Below are 27776 nucleotides of genomic sequence, written 5' to 3' on the forward strand. Positions count from 1 at the left end.
TCCAAATGGCACGGACTGATTGGCATGTAGATATTCAGACCTGGGACTTAGGGCATGGATCTGGGCTCCGGACAGAGATTTGGGACTCGGTTGAATATCAATGGTGATTATAGTCATGGAAGTTGATGAGCTTTCTGCAAGACCTCCTGTAGACTCTGGTGAGAACAGAAGTAAGCCATAGGCTGGGGACATTGGCTTTGGCAATATTCTTGAAATGTGTAGAGATGAAAGCACAAATAAGAGTTATTTCAGCAAACATTAATTGAGCAAGAGCTTATGCAAGGTGGTGTGGAATATGGGGTACACTCAAATGCCTGGAACTTGAGCATTGTGTTAGTGGCAGAGATACTGTCTATCGATGCCCATTATGTAAAAGACATGGTGCTAAGGGCTGGGACAAGGTAGGCTGGAAAACAGACATCTGTTAGGGGGACTGAGAGGGCTTCCTGGAGAAGGTGGCTTTTAACAAACCCCTAGAATAATAACCTTAATACATGATTTTAATTTGGTACTCTGGCCTGGCATTGGATGTCAGCTATATAGTAGTTGATCTTTTCTTATAAGCAAAACTAAGAAGGTGACTTTTGCACTGAGTATTTAAGGAGATCTTTTGTTGTCAGATGGGGCTGGAGTTTCAGAATGGAGGAGAATGAGGGTGGACAGATCGGTGAGAAGATGCTGCATAAATGATGGCTCAAGGGGAAAGGAAAAGCTAGCCCTTCACCATGGCAGGAATCAAGGTGGCTTAAAGGCATTTGTGGGAAATCCTAATAGAAAAAGTAGGGAGACTTTAAATGCCATGCTGCAGAGGCACTGGGGACTTATTGAGCAATTAGGAGCTAGAGACTGATGTGGCCTCCAGAGCTACTGGCCAAAAGTATGAACTTTTTAACCAGGCAGACCTGGGGTTGGATTTGAACTCTGCTGCTTCCTAGTTATGTGGTCTTGGACAGATTATTTACCTCTCCAAGCCTTAGTTTTCTCTTCTGTCAGATAGAAATGAAATACCTCACTGGGGGTTATGAGGAATGAAGTAAGATAATGTATAGAAAGCACTGAGCAGTGTCTGGAATATTCTCCAATACATGTTAACATAATGATTTTATACATAATCAGACCTGCAAACACACAAAGACTATTGTATCATCTTAACAATCTGTTCCCTTGTGTAGCCCCAGAGCCTAGAATAGTGCCTGGCATATAGTAGATGATCAGTAAATTTTTCTTGGCTAAAAAACAGATTGCACCACTTTCTTTTTTCTGTTTTGTGAAACACCTATTTTCTTTCCAAAGGGAAAAACACTTTGATACTCTGACTAAAACTTTGGGAGAAGGTGAAGGTCCTTTTCTTCAGATGCCTATGTTTTCAGAGAGGGGCGGCCAATTGTTCTGCAAAGTAGGAGAGGGTTTGTGGGTTCCTGAAGCCATTCAGAGGAGTCAGTCAGGAGGAAAAAACCGAAGTGGTGGTAGGGGACAGTGTTCTGTGACATGTGACGCCTCCTATGGGACCCCCTGAAACCTTCTGTGACATTTTGCGTCAGTAATGCTTCCCTCTACCATCTGCTGTGGTTGAAGTGGGATTTGTAGATTCATGTGATTGTCAGACCTCCCGGTAACTCTCTTGCATGGGAAGGCAGCTCTCTCTGAGCCAGCTGGTGTCTTTTGGATGTGGGAAGCTTTCATCTGGGGGAAGATAACAGCTTGAGGAAAGATGGAAGGAAGTATGTGTGTGTGTGTGTGTGTGTGTGTGTAGATGGGTGGGTCCAGTCTTTCTAACGTCTGAGGCAGCTGCACTGTGTGTGGATGAGCAGGTGTTCAAGGTGGATGCTTTCTTCCCATTTGAAACTATGGAGTAGCTCTTTTGAAGGGTATTTCAATGACTCGTCTGCAGATTCTAGGAAAGAAGTTAAAGCTTGTTTTCACTATCTGTCTTCAAAGATTTTTTTTCTAACTTGTTGTTGTTATGTCTCTAAATGAAAACATTTAGTGCTTATTATGGGCCTCATAGGGTTGTTATGAATGAATACATGCAAAGCTCTTATGCAGCACCCAATACATATGAAACATTTACTATTGTTATTGGTTAGCACCAAGTCCATTTAATTCTCACAACATCATGTGTTAGGTACTATTACCATGTTAATATTAAAGATACATCTTATCAATATTATAGTCCTACTTTGAAACAATAGCAGGTGCCTAGTCACATCTAAAGGAATCTGAAGCTCACAGAGTGGATGACTGGCTCAGGATCATTCAGAAAGCAAAAGGGAAGAGCTGATTGTCTTGGTAACCATTTCCAAGCATCAGTGCCTAAGGATGGACTTGAGGATTCTGGTCTGTTATTGGCTGTTCCCTCATGCCACTGGGAGTGTCTGCTCAGAAAAGTAAAGGAAGCCATCAGGGACAAGGGACTTCTGGCCAAGATGGAGGTGTAGGTAGATACACATTGCCTCCTCCCGCAACCAAAAGAAGGACAACAACAACTTTAAAAACAAAAACCAATCAGAACTGCCAGAAAATCAAACTGTATGAAAGTCCGACAACCAAGGAGATAAAGAAGGAACAATCATCCAGACTGGTAGGAGGGGTGAAGAGGACACACAGCAAGGTTGCAGCTGGAGGACAGGGTGGACGAGGTTGCAGCTGGCAGACTGGGTGAGGTGGCCGCTGGTGGAGCACATAGTCCTACATTTGCATATAGACAAACCAGGAGGAACAGCTGGGGAGCGAGGCAGACCAAGTAACCCAGGGTTCCAGCACAGAGAAATAAAGCCTCAACACCTCTGACTGAAGAAACCTGTGGGGGTTGAGGTAGTGCGAGAAACTCCCAGCCTCACAGGAGAGTTCATTGGAGAGATCTACAGGGTCCTAGAATGTACACAAACCCATCCACCTGAGAATCAGCACTAGAACTCCCCAATGTGTTTGTGGGTAGTGGTGGAAGTGACTGAAAACCAGCTGAGAGCCAAGCAAGCAGCACTGTTTACCTCTTGGACCCTTCCCCCACACACTGCCACAAAGCAGCGATATGGGTTCCCCCACCCTGGCCAATACTTAAGGCTCTACCCCTTACTGCTTAACAGGCATGCAGAGACAAAAATGGCACAAATGAAAGAACACATCAAAGCTCCAGAAAAAATACAACTAAGCAATGAAGAGATAGCCAACCTCACATACAAACAGTTATCAGGATGCTCACAGAATTGGTTGAGTATGGTCACAAAATAGAAGGAAAGCTGGAGGCTATGAAAAGTGAGATAAAGGAAAATGTTCAGGGAACCAACAGTGATGGGACTCAAATCAATGGTTTGGAGCAGAAGGAAGAAATAAACATTCAATCAGAACAGAATGAAGAAACAAGAATTCAAAAAAATGAGGAGAGGCTTAGGAACCTCCAGGACAACTTTAAACATTCCAACATCCAAATCATAGGCCAGGCCAGAATGAGAAGAGGAAGAGCAAGAAGTTTAAAACTTATTTGAAAAAATAATGAATGAAAACTTCCCCAATCTGGCAAATGAAATAGATTCCAGGAAGTCCAGGAAGCTCAGAGAATCCCAAAGAAATTGGACCCAAGGAAGCACACACCAAGGTAAATCATAATTACATTAGCCAAGATACAGATAAGGAGAGAATCTTAAAAGCAGCTAGAGAAAAGGAGATAGTTACCTACAAAGGAGTTCCCATAAGACTATCAGCTGATTTCTCAAAAGAAACCTTGCAGGCAAGAAGGGGGTGGAAAGAAGTATTCCAAGTCATGAAAGGCAAGGGCCTACATCCAAGATTACTGTATCCAGCAAAGCTATCATTTAGAATGGAAGGGCAGATAAAGTGCTTCTCAGATAAGGTCAAGTTAAAGGAGTTCATCATCACCAAGCCCTCATTATATGAAAAGTTAAAGGGATTTATCTAAGAAGATGATAAAAAATATGAACAGTAAAATGACAACAAACTCACAATTATCTACAACCAAACCTAAAAAAATAAAAACCAAAACAAACTAAGCTAACAACTAGAACAGGAACAGAATCACAGAAATGGAGATCACATGGAGGTTATCAGTGGTAAGGGGGAGGGGGTAATGAGGGAAAAGATACAGGGAATAAGTAGCATAAATGGTAGGTACAAAGTAGACAAGGGGAAGGTAAGAATAGTATGGGAAATGTAGAAGCCAAAGAACTTATTTGTATGGCCCATGGACATGAACTAAGGGGTGGGGGGTGCAGGTGCGAGGGGGGTGCAGAGCAGAGAGGAATAAAGGGGGGGAAATGGGACAACTAATAACGTAATCATTAAAATATATTAAATAAAAATAAACTGATAAAGTGAAAAAAATGAAGCCATCAATTCTTTTAAAAATATTTTATTTACTTATTTTTAGAGAGAGGGTAAGGGCGAGAGAAAGAGAGGGAGAGAAACATCAATATGTGTTTGTCTCTTGCATGCCCCGCACTGGGGACTTGGCTCGCAACTTGGGCATGTACACTGATTGGGAATCGAACCAGCGATCCTTTGGTTTGCAGGCTGGTGCTCAATCCACTGAGCCACACCAGCCAGGGCTAATTCTTTCTTTTATAATTTATATTGAATTTTTTTTGGTGACATTGGTTAATAAAATTTTATAGATTTCAGAGGTGTACAATTCTATAACACATCACACCAAGTCAAGTCTCCTTCCAACACCATTTATTCCCCTGTACCCTCTTCTACTCCCTCTAACTTCCCTTCTCTCTTGTAATCACCATTCTTTTGTCTGTCTAATTTTTTTTTCTTTGCTTAATCCCTTTACATTTTTCACCCAGCTCCCCAACCCCTTTCCCTCTGACATCTGTCAGTCCATTGCCTATATTTATCTATGATTCTGTTTCTGTTTTGTTAGTTTATTTTGTTTATTAGTTTCCACATATAAGTGAAATCATATGGTATTTGTCTTTCTTTGACTGGCTTATTTCACTTAGCATAATACTTTCCAGGTGTATCCATGCTGGTGCTTAAAGTAAGATTTCCTTCTTTTTTATGGCTGAGTAGTATTCCATTGTGTAAATGTACTACTGCTTTTTTACTCACTCATTTACTGATGGGCACTTGGGCTGCTTCCAAATCTTGGTTATTGCAAATAATGTTACAATGAACACAGAGGTACATGTGTTCTTTTAAATCAGTGTTTCAGGCTTCTTTGGATATATCCCCAGAAGTGGAATTGCTGAGTTATAAGGTAGTTCCCTCTTTAAATTTTTGAGGAAACTCCATAATGTTTTTCACAGTGGCTGCACCAATCTGCATTCCCACCAATAGTGCACGAGGGTTCCTTTTTCTCCACATCCTTGCTAACACTTATGATTTGTTGATTTATTGATGATAGCCATTCTGACAGGTAATATAGCATTGTGGTTTTCATTTGCATCTCTCTGATGATTGGTGATGTCAAGCATCTTTTCATATGTCTATTGGTCATTTGCATGTCTTTTTTGGAGCAGTGTCTATTCAGGTATTTTGCCCATTTTTAAAATTGGGTTGTTTGTTTTTTTGATGTTGAGTTTTGCAAGTTCTTTATAAATTTTATATAATGCTCCACCAGAGTTAGTTTCAGTGAAGATGCCACCACAGACATGCTATCACTGTCATCTCACTGTCTAAACCTTTTATCTTCTACCTCCTTTTGTGCTCCCAACATCCCCAAGAACTAACCAAAGGGGAGTTTTCTCTATTACCTATGGGAAGGATGCCTTGGTTGTCCCAAGGTTCTGAGCTAATGGTGGGACTTTGACCAGACATCAGTTTCTGTGTTTCTACATTCAGTTCTATTCTCCTCTCAGTAGACCACGAGGCCTCCAGACGAGACAGATGGCAGACAACTACAGGCATTTAAAATAGACCGAGCTTACTTCTGAGGTAGACATTTATGTGGAAAGTGAGCTGGAAAACAGGGACCCCTTTGAAGGGAAGCATCTTGGCAAAGAGGAACCCAGAGTGGAGCACTGAATGTGAGGATGAGTGTAGTTAGGTGGGAGTAAGGGTGTGAGAAGAGGCCTGGGCAGGAGCCAATCTGAGGCAGAGCAGGGAGGAGGGAAGAGAGTAGCTGCTAGGCAAGATGTTATGTGTATCAGTATGGCTTCTTCCCTCTTCTCCAGCTCTGCTCTGCCAGCTGTGCTACCTGCTGAGAGATAGGAAGGCTCACGTGGTCATTTGGTATTTGGTATTTGGTCTGGGATGACTGCTGTTTTTTCCTCCCCATCCTTCTGGCCTGCTGGGTCTTGGAGGATGATGTCCAAAGTTCCTTCAAAGAAAGCTGTACAATCTGTTTAGGACTTCAAGGCCTTTGCATTCCCTACCTTTTGGCAAATAGACCCCAAGGGGTGGTTTCTAACTTCTACAACTGAACTATGTAACCTGGCATTCCTCCCTGTGGTTGATAGATCAAGTATAGTTCCTGATTCTTTCTCTGGGAACTTGGACTTAGCATTGAGATGCCAGCTAGCCTCCATCAACACCAGACTGGAACCATCTCAGGGACTCTATGATGTGTACTACGTAGCAGAGAAAGATGAACTGCAGAGAGACAAGAGGAGTAGGGCATCAGAGGTCCATCAGAGGTCACAAGGACCAGAGATGGAAGTGGGTGCCTTGGCTCCTGGGATCCTGCATAGTAGGCAAACTATAGTTACTGCCCCTGGTTTCTGTGAGATAGCTTGTTTTCTTACAACAAACTTCTTTCTTTACTTGAGCTAGTTTTAGTGGGGTTCTGTCGCTTGCAATCCTAAGTGCCCTGAGTAAGAGGCTGAGGAGATGAAGGTGGAAAACGTGTTTACAAAGGAAATGAGGTTATTGGAATCTCTCTGGAGGGTACATGGGAATTATTAGGGTGCAGTTCTGATTGGAGGGGCCTTGTGGCTATCTGGGGCTTTAGAAATGGGAACAGAAGATGATGTTGGCTCATCCAACAGCCATTCCTCTTTTGTTTCTAGTTTTGTTTAAAGATGTCAGTGTACCCAAGGGACAAGATGTGAGTGATCCATGATAATTCTATTGCCCTTCTCAGTGATTGGTCTAATAGTGGGGATGGGAGCCAGTTTTAGCCAATGTAAAAGCAGAAAACTTGGTTTTCATCCCAACCCCTTCCAAAGAAGTCTCACATGTGAAAATCATGGATGACTACCTTTAGACTAAACAGATGCCAAGAATTGCAGTGACACCAACCTGGTGGGCCAGCATCCCCGAGTCACTGATACAGCCCCAGGAACCTACTGCTTCAAACTTTGTGTGTGTGTGTGTGTGTGTGTGTGTAAGTTTGTTGATATGCTCCTTTTGTTTAAGCAGCATTTAGTTGGATATTCTCTGCAGACATACCCTGGTCCTTTCCAGCCAGCAAAGCCTGCTGGTTAATTGAATCCAAAAGTATCTTAATTGATTCAGTTAGAGTTCATAATTTGGAGGTTTGGGATGACAACAAGGTGAAAGGGCATATTTAGTTGAGGATAAAATCTTCTTAAGCAGAAAATTTGTACTTTTCTACATAAACCAGGCATAGTAGAGCTCTGACTTTGAAAGTTGTATGAACTGATATATTCATATATCCATCCACTCATCCATCCATCAATTATCTACCCATCCATCCATGCATCCATCATCTGTCCGTCCATTCATCTATCAATCCATCCATCATTTCTCCATTTTTTCATATCTCTGTCCCTCTTTCCATTTGAATTTTTTTTTTATGGGAATTTGCCATTGAGTAATGGAGAATCTTTTTCATGGCCTTGCTTGATTCTTTCTGTTATAATTTCTGTATAAACACTTTTCTTTTTCCAGTTAGGTCTTGTGCAGAGAAATAGGATTAGGTGGTCATAGAGGGGTGTGAAGGAAATTCTGCCACAGCCTCTCTCTAGGGACACCTTGTCTTCCAGGTGTCTGACATTTTTAAAAGGAGTGTTGATTTTTAGACATTGGGGAAAAAAGTGTTTCTTCAGTTTTAAGACATTAAAAGCCCCTGCTCCCCCTTATTTTACTCCCTGGAGCTTCTTCAAACTTATTCAAGCACTATCAGCTTCAGGCATGGCTTTACTGGCCAGAGAGGACAAGGTTATTTTGTCTGCAGAGACATCTCAGGGATTTGCCTCAAGAGCACCCCCTTCAGGAAATAAGTGCTATTTTAATGGCAATTTTAAGAGGAAGGTAATCTTTATTTTTTAATTTTTAGAAATTGTGCTCTCTCATGTAGATGCTGATCTTTGTTATAATAGTCAAGTCTAGAAAATACTTCCAGTTTATAAAATTTTTACCCATCTTGGACCCTATCCTCTTCAGGTTAGAAATGGGGTGTATGTGTATGTGTGCCTTCTCCCTCTTGGTCTGTGTTACTGTAGTGGTGTGTGGGTACTGGAGGTTGTTCACTGGCAGCGCATCACTGTGATTTCTTTTTTCATTTCCTCACTGCCTTTGATCAGGTTTTTATTCAAAATTGGCTGTCCACAGTGATTTGACCTTTACGGAATAAACAAATTTAAGTTTATAGCACAAGTTTCTTCTCTTCTGTGGTGGGTTTCTTTTCTGCAGGATTCTTCTCAGCTGCTGGGTTCTCAGTAGCTGCAGGCTTTTGCACCCAAGGCTTATTCTGCTTTGTAAGGTCAATGCCTTCTTCTCTTCCTTCTTTACCCCAGGCTTCTTGCCTTGAACCCTCTTGTCATCTGATTTGGCTTCTAGTGCTGCTGCTGCTCTGCCCACCTGGAGATTGTGGTTTTGGCCTGGTGAAGAATGGTGTTCTGACTCATGGTCTTTGCATATGGGTTTAGCTTCAACATGACTCTCAGGTTTTTCAGTGGATTCTTCTTCAGGACTCTGCGATGGATCTTCTTGTGTGGTGCTTGGAGGGCTCTTTGGATCTCTGGGCTTTTCAAGATTCTGCTAAAGTCTGTACTGAGCATCTTGTGCATGGGAAGGTTGTAGTTACTCTTGAGGGAGGCAGCATTTTGCCAAGTGCCATATAGGTCATCTAACCTGTGGAAAGCCCTTCAAGTTCAACTGCATAAACAGCCCACCAGGAGCAAGTTTTAAAATGTTCAGATTGCTTTCATTAAGCAGAGTTAATTCCAGGGATGTTTCTGAAAGCTTTGATGGTATCGTTGTTCTCATTATAGATGATGCAAGGTCCCCTGCAGTGGATACGACAATGGTTTCTCATTTTGCCCTTGCCAGCTCTCATTCGCTGAGAGGCACAGACCTTTTCGATATCATTCCAGGCCTTAAGTTTCTTAAGAAGCAAAACAGCCTCCTTGGTTTTCTCGTAGCTTTCAACTTTATCTTCAGCCACCAAAGCAGGGGTGTCCAACCTGTGGCCCATGGGCTGCATGCAGCTCAGGATTGCTATGAATGCAGCCCAACATAAAATTATAAATTTACTTAAAGCAATATGAGATACTTTTGTGATTACGTGTTGCAATGTATTTAATTTATGGCCCAAGACAACGCTTCTTTTTCCAGTGTGGCCCAGAGACACCAAAAGGTTGGACACTCTTGCACCAGAGGAAGTTCAGGAACTTTCTCCATACGAAGACCTTTAGGTATGACCAGTGCTGGTATGCCCGAGGCTGCCAGGGCAGAGCAGATGGCATATCGCCTCTGTGTTGTGACCACTCTGTGATGCCAACAGCACTAGGTTTTTTTTGGTTCAAACATGTGGCCCCCATGACACACATTTTCAAAAGCACCCTGGCTAGAATGATGAGTCCCACACCTTTGAACTTGGAGAATTTGAGCCACAGCTCTGCCAGTACCCTAAGACTCAGCACTGTCTTGATCACCTGCCAATTCACTGATATTACAGGACTCTCTGCTGTTGTTGTGCAAGTTGATGCAAACAAAGTTCATGATACCTGGTTGAATGGGAGCCTTGAATATAGCAGGCAAAGTGACATTGTTGCCAGATGATTCCCCTTTTCAGAGTACACTGATGTCAGTGGGTGAGCACATGCCATAGTGGAGAGGCAGAGGCCACACTCCTGTCTACCTGGGGGCTCCCACAGGCAGTGGCAGTGTGACCCCTGACTGAGGCCCTTGGAGTTGTGTGTGGGGAGGACAGAGGAGGAGGAATAACCTGGGGTGGTAGGAGTGTGAGCCACACTCTCAGGAATAAATGACTGCATTTAGAAAATGGAAGTCTTATTTCCTGAACAAAGTTGGCTTCTTTTTTCTATACCCGGCCTTTGCAAGTGCTTGAGTCCCTGCTGGAGTATGGTGATGACTGGGAAGAGGAGGGGTTTATTTTGGAACCACTGGTCACAAACCTGGCTAAATGGTCACTTGCAGGATGTGTTTTTACATCGTTTTCGGAAACCTCACTTAGAACTGCCATATCAAGAGGTTGTCACTTGTGGCCACATGTTTGATTGACCCGGGGAGCTTTGAAAAGTCCCTGTGCCCTGGCCCTACCTCAAACCAGTGAAATCAGAAGAACTGGGAGTAGGACCCGAGCAGCAACCCTTATTAAAGGCTCCTAAGGTGATTATGATGAATGGCCAGGTTTGAGAGCCACTGTGAAGGTAATCAGTACTTTCTATATAGCCCGACCAGGCAGTCTTCTGAACATCACTGGTATAGACAAGGCAGGCTCACCCACCTTCCTTACTGCAGCAAAACTGCTTACTAATGGGCACATTGTAGATATAACAACTACAGGGCCCAAAAAGAAATATAAGATTCAAATTAAGCCCTGGCTACTGTGGCCCAGTGGATTGAGTGCTAGCCTGTGAGTCAAAAGGTCACTGGTTTGATTCCTTGTCAGAGCACATGCCTGGGTTGTGGGTCAGGTCATCAGTTGGGGGTTCATGAGAGGCAACCTATCAATATCTCTCTTGCACATCAATGTTTCTCTCCCTCTCTTTCTTCCTCCCTCTCCTCTCTCTAATAATAAATAAAAATGAAATTTAAAAATAAATAAACAAATGAAATTACACCAGCCTTGGGCATACATATCCCTCCTCCACATCAAAAATCTCTTTTAAAAAGTTAGTGTTTTAAAATGTAATTTTTTATAATATAGTCACTTGGTTAAAAAGATATAAGAAAGTATATCATTTTAAAGTCTCTCATGAAATTCTGTCCTCCATCCACCCACTCCCCACCCTTGCTTTGGCTATCTTTCCAGAAGTTTTTTTTTTCCCCTCTAACTCTCATTGTTTTCTTGGGAAAAGATGGCATACTAAAACCTGTATTCTACATTTTGTTTTTCTTCTAATGTTTGGTTAGTAGACTCTAGTGTGGTGTAATGGCTGATATTTGTTCTCATTTGTTGGGTATTCTCACTGACTGGCAGGAGCTCATGCCATACCAAACTTAACATATTTGAATTACTCTCTTCTACTCCCTCACCCTGTGTCTCGGATATCTTTCTATATCAGCACAAAGAGAACTTCCTAATGCTTAAAAAATAGATGCAAAGGGTATAAGCTCCTTCTTTCTCTCTGCTGTGTAGAATTCCATTGTGTAAAAGTACCATAGTTTTTTGATCCACTCATTTGCTGATGGGCACTTAGGTTGCTTCCAGTACTTGGCTATTGTAAGTTGTGCTGCTATGAACGGCTGGGGTGGGGTGGAGGGATGGGGAGAAAATGCAGACAGTTGTAACTGAATAAAAATTAAAAAAAATAGATGCAAATGTTTTCATTGTATGGACAATTTGTAATTTATTAAACCAGTCCTCTAGTGATGGACTGTAGATTATTTCCAATTTGGGGCCATTTCAAACAATGTCATTAAGAATACTGTGGTAAATATAAATGTATGATTTCAGATGGGAAGAAATCCACTTGTAGAATTTCCATAAGTGCTATTTTCTGGTGAAAGGGCATTTGTTGGAGTCTAACTAGCCATGAGAAATTTTGAGAAGGTGTCACATTATCCACAGTTACTGCACCAGGCAGCTCTGCTCCAGCAGTTGTGGTAGGTGTAGAATTATATTTGCTTCTTTCTATGTGTGACTTTGAGGAAACCAACTGGAAGGTTTATGTCTGTTGGTTTTAGAGGAGATGCTTCCGGTGCTGCAGTTCTCCAAGGGTTGTTGTTGGAGTGCCTGCATGCATCCCTGGTGTTTGATAAAAATTCAGACCTTGGACTCCATCAGAATCTTGGGGGTGGAGCCTCATCAATTTTTAATAAGTTCCCCAGCTGATGCTTATTAAAGGTACACTGAACTTTGAGACTTGCTGTTGTAGGGGATTTGTTGTAGAGCAATGCCTTAGGCCACAGTGGATCATCCAGGTCAGGATCTGTGACTGCCATCAATATCAAAGGCTCTGTGACTCCAAGTAAAGACTTAGTCTTGGCATAGGTTGACAATTACATTTTGTTATCAGTCCCTAAGGCGGTATTTCCAACTTTGCCCTCAAATACTTAAGATAACAAAAAATAGGAGGAATACTATAGAGAACACTGAAAACAGTTGTTGGCATCTCAGTGAAATCTTCATTAACTGTGAGACAGATGGGACTAAATTGGGTCCACTTACTCCAAGCATCACTTTTGAAACAAAAACCAACTGGAAATAGTAGAAAGACCTTTTGTCTCTCTCCCACTGTTCTATTCCTAGACTAAGAGACCCAAGTTTTTACCAAGTAAAAAGTCAGCCCTCTTCTGCTCCAGAATCACTTTTGGAAATGACCAGAGGCTTCCTACCACCCCTAATCCTCCTACCTACCGCATTTAGAGAGGAAGGCGAGGGAGGCAGTTTACCTTTGCACTTGTTTGTGTAGGGGACTTTTGCTGATGAACCGAACCTTGAGTCACAAGGCTTGCACAGGTAAGGTGCATAAGAAAGACCAATAGGGCTATGGTGGGAGTTCCCGGGATCCGAGAATGCATAGTGGAGGAGAGAGGAGTCTGTTTTAGGTCAGTAAAGCTGCTGGGAATCTGGAGCCGAGCACATTATCCTGCCCTCAAACCTGGCTTGAGAAAGCGGACTTGGCCATCACCAGAGTGGAAAGAGCAGGACCAAGGATAATCTACACAATCTATCTTTTGGCAAAGACAGGGCCTGGCTATGTATCTGCAATGAGTATTGTAGTACTTCAGATAATGCAGCTTCATCTACAGAGTTTTGAGGGGAGTGTTATAATCTACATATTTAATTCTCAGTCAAGTTGTCATTAGTGTGTGAAGGCCACAGGAAAACAGTTTTCAGATATAAAAAGACTCTGGAAATCTACCAATGAAAGAGTTATTTGAAGATGTCCTCTGTCTGAGAGAATATCCAATATTAGAGATTTAAGTATGAAGAAGTGATGGCATAGAGGAACTGGGATATACACATTGAGCAATTAAACATAACATTGAGTTCAATTAATTTCTGTAACTGTCATATTAAAATAGATGACAGAAGGTCCATCAGTTGTAACAAATGTACCATTCTGGTAGGAGATGTTGATAATAAGGGAAGCTGTGCATGTGTGAGGGCAGAGGGCACATGGGAAATGCCTGTACCTTGCCCTCAATTTTGCTGTGAACTTTAAGCTGCTTTAAAAATAAAGTCTTGGCACCCTGTGGAGAGAATTGCCATAACTTTAACCAGAGTCTAAAATACTAGCTTATGTTAATGGAGACTGGAAAGTAGAGAGTAGGTGACTGAGGAAAAGGAACATTTAATTTATCGTCTTTTATGTGAAAGACTTAATTATAAAATATGCCACTGACCTTCTCTGATTAAAATGATATAAAACTAGAAATCAATAACAAAGGTTGTAAAACTCAAGGACTTAAAAATAAAATACTTACCTTAAAAAAATAAAATACTTACCTTAATAACCCTGGTACATATTCAAACTAGTGCTGGATGTTTTAACCAGTTCTAAGCATTGTAATAAGGCAAGAAAAGGAAATAAAAGGCATACAGATAAGAAAGGAAGAAATAAAACTGTCCTTATTTGCAGATGACATGATTGTCTATATGGAAAATTTCAAGAAATCTACAATTAAAAAGAAAACTCTTCTAAAAAATACAAAAATAATTTGTTCTTCTATATACTAGCAATGAACATGGAAGACCAACATAGTAGAGATGTCAGTTCTCCACAACTTGATATACAAAATTCTTATCAAATTCCCAACAAAAGTATTTTGTAATTTATATAAAAAGGCAAAGGAGCTAGACTAGCTAAAACAGATTTGAGAAAGACTAAAGTGGGAGAAATCAGTCATAATGTAGCTACAGTGATCAAGAGTGTGTGGTATTGGTGGAGGGACACAAACTAATTGAAAAGAATAGAGAACCCATAAAAATACCCACACGATGACGCCCAATTATTTTTTTACCCTTACCCAAGGACATGCCCATTGGTTTTATTTTATTTTTAAAATTATATTTATTGGTTATGCTATTACAGTTATCCCTATTTTTTCCCTTAGCATCTCCCCCGCATCGCCAGCCCAGCACAACCCATTCCCTCAGGCAGTCCCATTGTTCATGTCCATGGGTCATGTGTATAAGTTCTTTGGCTACTCCATTTCCTATATTGTAGTTTACATCCCCATGGCTATTCTGTAACTGCCTATTTGTACTTCTTAATCCCCTCATCTCTTCATCCATTCCCACACAACCCCTTCCCATCTGGCAACTATCAAAACACTCTGTAACCATGATTCCATCTTTGTATTTCTTGCTTGCTTAGTTTGTTTTTTAGATTCAGTTGTTGACAGGTATGTATTTATTGCCATTTTATTATTCATAGTTTTGATCTTCTCTTTCTTAAATAAATCCTGTTAACATTTCATATGATAATGTTTTGGTGATGATGAACTCCTCTAGTATTTTCTCATCTGGGAAGCTGTTTATCTTCCCTTCGATTCTAAATGATATCTTCTAAATGATATCTGGGTAGAGCAATCTTGGGTGTAGGTCCCTGCTTTTCATGACTTTGAATATTTCCTGCCAGTCCCTTCTAACCTGCAAAGTTTCTTTTGAGAAATCAGCTGGCAGTCTTACGGGAACTCCCCTGTAGGTAACTGACTGCTTTTCTCTTGCTGCTTTTAAGATTCTCTCTTTATCTTTAACCTTTGGCATTTTAATTATGATATGTCTTGGAGTGGGGCTCTTTGCATCCATCTTTTTTGGGACTCTCTGTGCTTCCTGGACTTGCATGTCTATTTCCTTCACCAAATTAAGGAAGTTTTCTTTCAATATTTTTTCAAATAGATTTCCAATTTCTTGTTCTTTCTCTTCTCCTTTTGGCACCTCTATGATGCAAATGTTGGACCTCTTGATGTTATCCCATAGGCTTCTTATACTATCCTTGCTTTTTTTACCCCTTTTTCTTCTTGTTGATCTGTTTGGTTGTTTTTTTTTTTTTGCCTCCTTATATTCCAAATCATTGATTTGATTCTCAGCTTTATTCACTCTACTGTTGTTTCCCTGTAAATTGTACTTTATTTCAATTAGTGTATCCTTCATTTCTGACTGGATCTTTTTTATGGTGTTGAGGTCCTCACTATGTTCCCTGAGCACCCTTATAACCAGTGTTTTAAACTCTGCCCTTGATAGATTATCTCCACTTTGTTTAGTTCTTTTTCTGGAGTTTTGATCTGTTCTTTCATTTGGGCCATGTTTTTTTGTCTCCTAATTTTGGCAGCCTTCCTGTGTTTATTTTTATGTATTAGATAGAGCTCCTTTGACTCAGTCTCTTGGTAGTGTGGCCTAAAGTAGTAGATGTCCTGTAGGGTCCAGTGGTACAGCCTCCCCCATCACCCAAGCTGGGAACTTGAGGTGCGCCCTTTGTGTGGGCTGAGTACATCTTCCTCTTGTAGTTGAGTCTTGGTTGCCATTGGTAAATCAATGGGAGGGATTTACCCAGGCCAGTCAGCTGTAAGAGCTGGCTGTGACTACTGAACACCAGCCTCCACACTCTGTGGAGGATCAGCTGTGCAGCAGCAGGATGGTGGTGCTCCAACATGAACTGTAGCTGTCCACTGGATGAGCAGGCTCTGATGTTTCCTGGGTGGTGCAGGCCAAGGTCACTTATGTTTTGCCTGGGCCACCCTGCCTGAGCTATAGAGCAGGGGTTCCCAATACCCAGACTGTGGACCAGAACCAGGCCAAAAGCGAAGCTCTCCTGGGCTCTTCCTCCTGTTTCCTGTCTGTGGAAAAAATTGTCTTCCCTGACACTGGTCCCTGGTGCCAAAAAGTTTGAGGACTGCTGCTATAGACCAATCTGAGATGGATGCCACTTGTGCTGGGTTTGGAGATTCCCAGGTGAAGCCAAGCTGTGAATATAGGCTGGCAGCTGCTAGTGCCAGGCCTGGGGCCACTTAGTAAGAGGTATGGGGACTAGGACCTCACTGAAGTCAGCTGTTGCTTCCTTGAATGGATTTAGGAAGTTGTGAAGCTTAGCCAAGACCAGCCATTCACATGGAAAAGCTACTGTTAACAGATGTAAGTTGGGTGGGATGGGGTCTCAGGGATCTCCAGGGCAGGGTAAACCGTGTTAGCCAGGTTGATGGAGTCTCAGATATGGCACTGCCTGCCAGCTCTGTGATTCTGTCTGCCTTTCTGTCTGGGAGAAAGCTGTCCCCCAGCTGTGGCCTTGATGCTACTAGTCACTTCAGTTCCTCCCTCTATGCCACTGGTGCCTTTCAAGCTGCTACCCTGGTGCTGGAGCTCAGAGGGAGTGAGTCTGAGTAAGTTTGTGTGTGGATTCTTTAAGAAGAACTGCTGGGGACACTAGAATTTTCTTCCATCGACTCAATCCCTGCTGGTTTTTGCAGCCAAAGTTATGGGGACTTATCTTCCTGACACTGGTTTCCTGGGCTGGGGGACCTGGTGTGGGGCTGGGACTCCTCACTCCCAAGATATCCCTCCAGAATTGTTATCTACCACACATGTATGTGGGACCAGCCCCTTCCATGTCTCCACCCGTCCTACCAGCCTGATTGGATGTGGTTTCTTTAATTCCATAGTTGTCAGACTTCCATTCAACTCAATTTATGGTGGTTCTGAGTGATGGTTTTTCTATAATTTAGTTGTAATTTTGATGTGGTTGTGTGAGGAGGTGAACCGTGTTTACCTGTGCTGCTATCTTGATGCCCATTGATTTTAGAGAGAGGGAGAAGGGGGTGGAGAGAAACATCAATGTGAGAAAGAAATATTGATTGGTTACCTGTCATATGTGCCCAGACTGTGAACCAAACCTGCAACCCAGGCATGTGCTCTGATGGGACAATGCTCCAACCAACTGAGCCACACTGGCAGGCCCTCAGTTGATTTTTGACATGACACAGAAGCAATTTAATTGAGGAAATGAATTTTTAACCAGTAGTTCTAGGGCAATTGTGCATCTATGGACAAAAAAATAAACCTTGGCCTAAGTTTCATACCTAATACAAAAATTAACTCAAAATAGATCATGGACTTTAATGTAAAACATAAAGCTATAAAACCTTTAGAAAAAAACATTTGAGAAAAATCATTAGACTCTAGGGCCAAATGTTCTTAGACTTGACCAAACACCAAAAGCATGAACCATAAAAGGAAAAACTGATAAATTCGACCACATCCAAATAGAAAACTATTGGTCTGTGAAAGACCCTGTTAAGAGAATGAAAAGATAAACCACAGATGGGACCAAATATTTGCAAACCACATATCTGCAAAGGATTATTATCTAGAATATATAAAGAACTCTCAAAACTCAACTAAACAAACAACTCAATTAGAAAATAGGCAAAAGATATAGACATTTCACTGAAGAGCTGATATAGGTGGCAAATAAGCACATAAAAAGACAAAGTCTCACAAGCACATACAACCCACAATGAGGTATTACTACATGCTTAACAGAATGACTAAAATAAAAAATAATGACAATACCAAATGCTAGTGAGGATGTGGAACAACTGGGTCCCTCTTAGATACTTCTGGTGGAAATATACAATGGGAGAGTCACTCTGGAAAATAGTTCAGCAGTTTCTTAAAAAAATATAACCAGAGACATTAAAGTTAAGAACAATCTAACAATGGGCAGGGGGGAGTGGGGAGGGGACAGTGAGGAGAGGGGATTACAGGAACTACTATAAAGGACACATGGACAAAATCAAGGGGGAGGGTGGAGGTGAGGGAGGGGGGGTTCAGCTGGGGTGGGGTGGAGGGATGGGGAGAAAAGGCACACAACTGTAATTGAATAACAATAAAAAATTAAAATAAAAAAAGAATAAATACTTCTGTTCAAAAAAAAAAATTAAACTAAACATATGACCCAGGAATTGGGTCATTCTCTTGAGTACTTATCCCCAAGAAATGAAAACTAATGTTTGTACAAAAATTTCCTGAAAGTATTCACAGCAGCTTTATTAATAATAGCCACAAGCTGGAAACAACCCAAATGTCCTTCAGTAGATAAATGGCTAAATAAATTGTGTTATGTCCACACCACAGGGTACTAGTCAGTAATAAAAAGGAATGAACTATTGGTACATGCAGCAACCTGAATGATTCACCAGAGAATTATACCAAGTGAAAAAAAAGCCAATCTCTAAAGGTTATATACTGTATGATTATGATTACAATTATATAACATTTTCAAAATGTCAAAATTATAGAAATGGAAAACAGTTAGTGATTGCCAGGAGTGAAGAGAGGGTGGGGGCGAAGAGAAGTGGGTGTAACTATAAAAGGGCCACGTGAAGGATCCTTGTGAAATGTTCTGTATCTTAACTCTATCAAAGTCAATATTGTGCTATAGTTTTGCAAGATGTTACCTTTGGGAGAAACTGGGTAAAGGATATGTGGGATACCTCTATTATTTTTTCATAACTGCATGAAAATCTACAATGATCTCAAAATAAAAAGTTAAATAAAAAAACCAAAATATTTATGTTAGGATTTGAGCTATTTACTGTAGTTGTTGGCAAACTACTGATCACAGCTTATGAGATAGTGTCTAATCAATATCCCAAATTCATAATCTTAAGTACTTTTAAAAGTATTAACCAACAAAGAAAGGCTATAAATTAAATAAGCTTTCTACTCACGAGGCAATGGGGGAAAAGCTCTGCAAGAGAAACCTACAGAAAGCGGGAGTAAGAATGTGTAATTAAATATAGCATTAGCATATGTAATATTTTGTATTCTAATGCAATATATAATAGGATGAGAATATATAAAAAGCATTGTGTTGACTCTAAGACCAAGTCCTAGAAAATAGGACAAAGCAAAACAAATAAAAGCCAATAAAATAGACCTACTTTTGACTAATCACATATAAAAATGAACATATAATAAATATTTATAAAATGAATATATAATACAGTTTATAATATTTATAAAATAACTATATAATGCAAATTAGGAATTAGAAAGGACATAAATATGGAGATACAAACAATTATCAGGTAACAAGATGTGATACTGCCGTGGTGTTCAAAGCAGGTACATGTGGATTTTTGTCAAAGGTGTCCCACTACTACTTCTGACTCTGGGCAGGTTATTTAATCTCTCTCAGCTTTAAGTTCCTCCACTGTAAAATAGGGACCATAATACAGTGATTGTGTGGATTCAGTGAAATAATCCATGGAAAGAGCTCAGCCCATGGCTGGGCCCTGTCTAGAACTTAGATGGTAGCTGTTGTTAATTTTTGGTATTAAATTTGAAAGTGTAAGAGAACAGAAATTCCAGAATTGTCTACCATAAAAGAAGTCAAGGGTCAGAAAAGTTGCTTTTTCTTTTAAGGGCAGTTAGCAAATGTTTTAGGTTTGTGGAGTGTTCTGTAGCAACGACGCAGCCCTGCCATTGCAGCACGAAACCAGCGAGAGAGATTTCTCAAGAAGTGTGCATGGCTGTGTGCCAGTAACCCTGCTTGTCAAAACAGGCGGCAGCTGCAGGCTGTGGTTTATTGGGCCCTGATCGAGACCAAGAGCAAAGAAGGAAATGATGAAAGTTTTCAAACCCATTAGCAAAACCTCCTGGACAAGTTATCCTTTTGATTTTTAAAAAACTTCTCTAAACCCTAGAAAAAGAAGAAAACTATCTCAGGCCTGTCCTCTGACCTAGCACCATACAGACGCAAAACCTGACAAATATAACACACAAAAAGTAGTCATAGTCTGATCTCATTTATAAACACAGAGAAAATAATCCTAAATAAAAGCCTGACAAATTGGATCATTTGGATGTTAAAAGAACAATGCACCGTGATCAAGAAAGGTTCATTCTAGAAAGACATTATGGCTTATTATTAGGAAGTCTATTAATAAATCTCATCAAAATGTTAAAGAAAAAAAGAATCATCTTCACAGATGTCGAACAAGCATTTATTAAAATTCAATATTCATTTTCAGTGAAAACCCTTAGAGAAAGAACTAAGAATAAAAATATACTTTCTCAGCATAATAAACACTGTCTGTGGCCAACCAGTAGCCAAAAAATGTGCTTAATTTTGATATTTAAAGCATTAAAGTCAAGAATGGATGAAGGATGGCTGCTAGCAACACTGTTATTTGTGATTGTTTTGGATGTTCTAGTCAATGAAACAAGTAAAGAAACATATAAATAGTAATTACATATTGGAGAAAAGATTGCCAAATTAGCATTGTTTGCAGGTTATATTATTATTTATTTTAGAAATCAACTGAAAAACTGTTAGTACTAATGGACAAGTTAGGTCAGGGTGATGGTTACAAAACATATCAACCAAAATCTATAGCTCTCTCAAGAGCAGCCCTAACTAGTTGGGTGACATAATGGAAAAAATTATTCCTTTTGGTCTCCAGTTGCCACCTCCCTGCCCACCAGCAACTTTTCTTCCTCTGCACTTTTGGCAGAAAGGCAGAGAAGAGTCCTGTAGACCTCTGTGGTAGGGGAAATGTGGGAAACTTGAGTATTTTTGACAGACTGGTAGAGCCACCTCTGCCGTGTGTCTGCAGGAAAGTGGTTATTACAAAAAAGTCACACTCAGCACACCACATCTCAGATGCCATCAGAACATAGCTGGCAATTGTGTAGAGTTAGGTTCTCACCCTGTGGCGTGTTTTTTCTGTAGACATGTGTGACCCTGGAGCTTGGAGCATGGAGTTGGAGAAGTGGTTGATGAGAGCACTGGAAAGAATATGGATGGCAACTACATTCAAATTTCACATTTGCCTTCTTGCCTAATTTTGTATCCTTCAACCAGGAACTCAACTTCTTTGAGCCTCTGTTGCATAACGAGGATAAGCAAACCTCACGCCCAGGTTATTGTAGCATTAACTACTTTTTTTTTTTGGTCAAAGATAGCACCTCAACAACTGCTCGTTAAAAGTTAATTCCCTTCTTTCTCTCTGCTGCGTAGAATTCCATTATGTAGATGTACCATAGTTTTTTTTTGATCCACTCATTTGCTGATGGGCACTTAGGTTGGATCTTATACCCTTTGCAACAGCATGGATGGAACTGGAGAGCATTATGCTAAGTGAAATAAGCCAGGCGGTGAGGGACAAATACCATACGATCTCACCTTTAACTGGAACATAATCAACAAAAGAAAAAAGCAAACAAAATATAACCAGAGACATTGAAGTTAAGAACAATCTAACAATAGCCAGAGGGGAGGGGGGAAGGGATAGTGGGGAGAGGGGTTTTCAGGAACTACTATAAAGGACACATGGACAAAATCAAGGGGGAGGGTAGAGGTGGGGGAGGGAGGTGGGTTTGGCTGGGGTGGGGTGGAGGAAAATGCAGACAACTGTAATTGAATAGCAATAAAAATTTTAAAAAAAGTTAATTCCCTTTCTGCTGCTCCCTGGGATTGGCTAGTTCCCTTGTCCCTTTAAAGATACCAGGAAGCCTGGCTTTTACCTCCTTTTTGGAAACCAAGCATAGATTCTAGAATTTCAGAAATCTTAACTTCTGCTCCTCCTCTGGCTCCATTGCTGCCTGCTTCTGAGCTTTGCTCTCATCCTTTCAGGAAAGGAGAAAAATTATTCACAATGATCATATCTTGGGGGCAGTGACTGTCTTCTTCTACCTTCTACCTTCTTTCCTCTGGAGCAGCCAGGGAAATTCTGGGAATAGGAATATAGAGATAAGACAGGCAGAGAGGGACAGAACTAGAGAGGTTGTGGTGGGGAGGAAAGGTCAGAGACTTGGATGTCATGAGAGTTGCCTTTCAAAGCCTTGCTCTACTGTCTACCAGCCTGGTTGCATGGGAAACTGTTAACCACTCTAAAGTGAGAAAAATAGTATCTACCTTAGGGCATTGTTGGAAAGACTATAATGTGTGAATGTGTTTTATTTAAATATATTATGTACATACAAACCCTGTATATGCTATATACAGATTATGTACCTTTAAAAATGTAAAGTTTTCTGAGATGCATAAGACATCTCAGAAACAGAGAATGTATTTTTATAGGAAAAGTTATTGAATGGAGTGATTTTCCACCAAGCCCCACAGCACTTGCATGAAATAGTGACAGGCACAAACACCAGGCAGCTAGGAGTGCAGTTCTTGCTCCCCACAACCCTGCTGGATTTTATTGTCTTTTACATCTTCATCATGAATACCATCAAACCCAACATTCGTTCTGGGCTTACTACACATCAGGCACTGTTCTAGGACATTCATTAACTCCTTGTTAATGAATAAATTCACTTTTTCTTCACAACGTTGAAGGAAGGAATCACATGGAGAAGGCAGTGGATTCTAAGATTTTGCCCCAAGTCACTTCTGACACTTTTTGAGATGACAGCTTGGTTTCATATGGATCTATAAACTCATGTTGGGTTTGGTCTGGTCTCAACTCTTGTCTCTAGATATTCTCATGAAATAATCTTATTGTAGGCGAAAAATTAGGAGTGAGCACTGAAACCAAAGAGCCCTAATCTTGCCTGAGGTCTCTACTTACTTTCATTTTTCCAAATAATCTTTGAGAGAGACTTTTAGTACATCCAGAAGATGGGATACCAACATAGTATCAACATATTGTGAAAAATTTCTAAGTGTATCCAGAAAGGTTGCCTGAAACTTCTATTGCCTCAAAGTCTATATAATTAGAACTCCATGATGTCATCTTTGAGCTTTAATATAGCTTAAAATTATCCTTCTGTAGGTTGTTTCTTTCTGAAACATTTTAAATTTAGAAAATTAACTTGTTAAACTTTTTAAAAAGTTAAATCTTTAGATTTTTAAATTCACCGTGTGGGGGAGTTGGAATGACAAACGCTTGAGTCATTAAAGTCAAATGTGAGGGCACTCTGGCCATTCTGGGGACACCAAGGCCTCCATGGTCTCACATGGTTCTGTTTTGCCAACATTTCATCTTGGCAGACCTGTGAGGGTACAGGTGGGCTCCAGTGTGCACTCCTTACCCAAGCCGGGCTCCCTTCTTGCTGACCCCTGTATTGAATGGCTGATGGGAGGGCCACAAAGGGTGACAGTGTTCATGGGTCAGAGACAGGTCTTGTTGGACCAGATTCTGGAAGCTGAGTAATTTTCCTCCATCACCACTCATGAACTCTCATGGGGTTCTACTTCATGGTCAGCTCTAGGTCAGTCTTCGAAAAGCCAGCTCACTGAAATTAATGTGAACTGACTAGTTGCATATCAGCACCTTAAGGAACGTCTGATTTGTCTCCATTCCTACTCCCTGTTGTGGGAGGCTGAGAAGCAGTGAGAAGAGAGAACGAGGGACTGAGAGAGGGGAGGAGACTGAGGGGTCAGTGAGAGAGTGTTGATGAGAAGGGACTGAAGGGCAGGGAGGAAGTGACTAAACAGGGTGAAGGGACTAGGGGTAGACCAAGTAGCTTGGTGGGATTGTGGGGCAGAGATTGGGGTTCTGAGGGGTATGGGGCAGCAGCTCCATCATAACAGTGAACATATCTCCAAAGATTTTGACTGTGCAGGTACCCCAGGGGCACTCTGCCCGTTCTGGCGGTGAGAACATGAAAGACTGGGTTTTTATTTCATGCAATTCCTGCTGCATGTGGTGAGTGTGGGTGACTGTGGGGGAAGGTTATCCTGTTGCCAGGAGGTAATTTACCATTGATTGGGGGTGATACAGAAGTGATGTATGTGATCCTTCCCCTGCCACCTTTGGGAATTATTAATTTTCTTCCTCCACTTATCACAGCTCTGAAAACTCTTTCTGATATGATGGATGACAGGTGGCAGGGCATCTGCTATCCTCATGGAGGATGGTAGGCTGTACATGCACACAATAGGTGTCCAGTAGATATTGGTTGAACGAGTAAGTGAGGAGTCTACTCTGGACTTTCTTTGGGGCAGGGCAGTTACAGAGTGATCTCTTGGCTTTCTAGAAGGTGTAGGATTTTAGTGTGGGAGGTCCTACTGATCAGGAAGGGATGGAGAAGGTGTCCTGTTGATGAATATTTAGTAATTGGTTCTCTATAAAAGAGGAGAAACACAACCCTGGCAGGAAATGGTTGCTGATTGCTGATTTCCATGGTGTAAATTTCTCACCATGGTCAGTGGCTCCTGCTGATTCTAGCTCACCACTGGAGGAGGGAGTATGTACAGGGCAGAGGTCAATGGCAATAAAACTCACTCTGCTCTGTCCCCAGCATGACTCCATGTGTGTAACATGCATCCTCTCATGGACTCTAGAATCCATTTCCCCCTCTTATTGATGAGGCAGCTGAGAAGGGGTTAAATGATGGACTTGTAATTGTAATCAGCAGCAGCATGGATTTGAAGGCTCATGCCCTCTCTACTCACCTTACTGGGCTGTCCAAGGTCAAGGGATGAGTTTCATCAGGCACCAAAGATTAACGGGCCTGGCTAATGCAATCAGGACAGCATTGGAGAGGGGCATTATTCAGGGGCAGCTTTTCTAAAGAGGTTATGTAAAAGGCCACCCAAAGAATGAGTGGAGGTATGTTATCAGGTAGACCAGTGGTGAAGGGTAAGTTACATCTCTTATCTCATCCTCAGTTTCCTCATCTGTATAATGGGACCCTGAAAGTCTACTTGAAAGGATTATTAAGAGAATTCAATGATGCAAGTATATAAAGCACTAAGCATAGTGAGACACATAATAGAGTGACATCAGTGCTGACTCTCAGCAGCCTTTTCCTCTTGAGTCCTTTATCCTGGGACTGACTAGGGCAGCATTTGTCAAACTTTAATGCGCGTGGAAATCACCTGGGGATCTATGATTCAGCAGGTCTCAGTTTGGCCTGAGGTTCTGCATTCTAACTTCCCAGGTGATGTGATGCTGCTGGTCCACCGACCACATCTTAAATAGCAGAAGCTAGGACACCCTGACAGAGCATTGTGGTGCCTGCTGCTGAAACTCCACTGCTTCTCCCCATGACCTTCAAGACTGCTGTTTACAAGGCAGTGTCTTTTCTGTCTGGAGCAGCCCCTGGCTCAGCCCTGCTAAGAGCATCTGTCTGCAGGGCACACTAGCTTGGTGGGGAGTCTGGACACAGGTTTCTTTTCCCTTTCATTTTTCTTGATCTTAGTGTTGGTTCTGCCAGGACTTTGCTGTGCAACCTTTGCCAAATCCTTTCCTATCTTTGGGAATCAGTTTCTAAATTAGCAAAATAAGACAGCAGGACAGAGTGGTCTTCCCTTAGGGACATTCTGAAGTTCTGTGAACCTGTGATTCTAGCTGGTTGGCACATTCTCCCCCAGATCATAAGGAGTACTTGACTCCATTGCTGGGTGCTAGTTTCCAGCGGAGTTTCTGAAGGTACTTGGAGGAATAAAGTCAGATGGAAGAGGACTAAAGGGAAGGATTTAATACAACTTTTTGGAAAGATAGCAAGTGAACCCAGAGAGGTGAAGAGGAATTTGGGAGCACTAACTGCTTATTAAGCATGTTCTGGTCTCATACTCTCAAATACCATTTTTTTGTTTGGGAATTTTCCATCTTATCAACCCCTGCCTCACTAATGTAGAATTCAGAAACTCATTTGCCCAGCCAGCCTCCTTGCAGCTAGAGCACAGATGTGTGACCTGGGATCTGCCAATCGGATGCATCTGTGCAGGATTTTGAATTGGCTGCTAGTGAAGCAAGGAGTGGACACTGTGTGAGATATTCTGGAGGGGGACACGGTAGATATATCCAAGCGACAGAGTCAGCTGTGGAAAGGCAGTGTTTGTCCCATGTGAGTCTGTGGTGCAGACTGCCTTGTCTGGACCCAAGAGTGGTGGCAGTGCTTCCTCTCTTGGACAGGTTCTGTGCTGTGGTTTTGACGTTCCTCCTAGCTGTGTGGCCTCCTAGCCAGATTCTCTAGGCTTCCTAGAGATTAAATGACTTTCCTGCTTAAGTTGGTTAGAGTGGGTTTCAGTTGTTTATAAGTCAGAATCTGGACTGCTTACAACACTTTATGTACATTATCTCATTTAATCCTCACAGTAACCCAGTGAGGTAGGTGTTATTATCCTCTTCTTACAACTGGAGACACTGAGGCATGAAGAGGTGAACTAACTTCCTCAAGGTTACACAGCTGGTAAGTGGAGCAGCCAGGATTTGAGTCCAGATCATTTGGCCCCAAATCACATATTTTAAGTACCATGTATCTTGTGTGAGAGGTGGTGGGTATGGAATGGTCCTTGCATATTTTGCTCATCAGTGGTGTGTGTGGGCTTCATTGGGTCTAGGTCTGGGTAGGCCTGCTCTGGGTTTTTACTGATAGCACACTTTTTTCCTAAGGAATGGTAACAGAGGCAACTGTTCTAGTGACAGTGATTCAGGCATAAACACTTAGCTTTGACCCAGAGGGTGAACCGTGTGAGACCACAGATGAGTACTAGAATGTTTGCACTTTCTTGGAGTCTACAGGTGGGTGCTGAAGGAAAAGGAGTGAGATTGAAACTCAGAGAAGAAAGGAAAAAAAAACTGTCCTTAGAAAAGGAAGTAAAAGAAGCTTCGACTTAAGCCCAGAGACCAGTCAGAAAGTGAGACGGCCACCACCTACTGATCACAACCCTCAGTCCTGTTAACCTGGACAAAGTAACCAATATTCTCTTGGACAAAGCTCCAAGGAGGCAGATTGGCTAACTGGTCTACCACAGCTGCTTCTCATGGGCTGGAAAACTTTCTGGGGATCCAACTTTCTCCCTTCCACTCTTTCTTCACCTTCTTTCATCTCTTCTTACCTCGCCTCTCTTTTTCTTCAACAAATATCTTTGAGCATGTGCTATTTGATGATTCAACCAGTAGTTGCTGGATGTGTACTGTATGCCACACATGGTTGTAAGTGCTGGTGATATGGCAGTGAAGCAGGCAGACAACTTAGTGGCAGAGGTGTAGCCCAGTGGTTCAAAGTTGATTTAAGTGGTGGCATCTCCACCCTTGCACCCAATCCCAACCCCACTCCCTAAGAATATACCGTTCTACCCCCATTTAACAGATGAGGAAACAGAGATCACAGAGTTTGTGTCAACTGTCTGAGGTCTCATGGTTAGACCCAGAGCTCTGTGAAGTCTAAAGTTGAGTCAGAGCCAAATGGGTCCAGCTAAACCTGAGTCTGGACTGTGACTCATCCTGGGATGGAACCCAGAGCCTCTCCTTCCTTTCTCATCTGGGCCCAGGGAACCAGCCCCAGTATTGCCACCACCCATCTGCCCCATGGAGCCTGGCTGCAGGGCGGATGTGGCCTCCCAGGCTGCCCACTTCCTCGCTGCTGCACCACCAACAGCTTTAGGCCCTCTGATTAGAAGGGTTTTTTTTTTTCATGTTGATTCCTCTAGGGGAAACAGATGTGGGTGGGAGGATGGTGGAGCACACCCACATTCACCTGAGCTTGGAAGTAATCCAGGTTCCATCCTCTTTGTGCCCTGAGTGGTAATAGTGAC

At 41.8% G+C, this 27776-nt stretch overlaps 1 protein-coding gene and 1 pseudogene across 4 annotated transcripts in view; one reads left to right on the plus strand and one right to left on the minus strand.

Annotated features, from left to right (window-relative positions):
- Window positions 1–27776, plus strand: part of PRKCB (protein kinase C beta) — a 348138-nt gene that overhangs the window by 87987 nt on the left and 232375 nt on the right. The window lies entirely within an intron of this gene.
- Window positions 8510–9974, minus strand: LOC139440432 (large ribosomal subunit protein uL4 pseudogene; annotated as a pseudogene).

Source organism: Desmodus rotundus, chromosome 1 (genome assembly GCF_022682495.2).
Source record: "Desmodus rotundus isolate HL8 chromosome 1, HLdesRot8A.1, whole genome shotgun sequence".
NCBI lineage: Eukaryota > Metazoa > Chordata > Mammalia > Chiroptera > Phyllostomidae > Desmodus > Desmodus rotundus.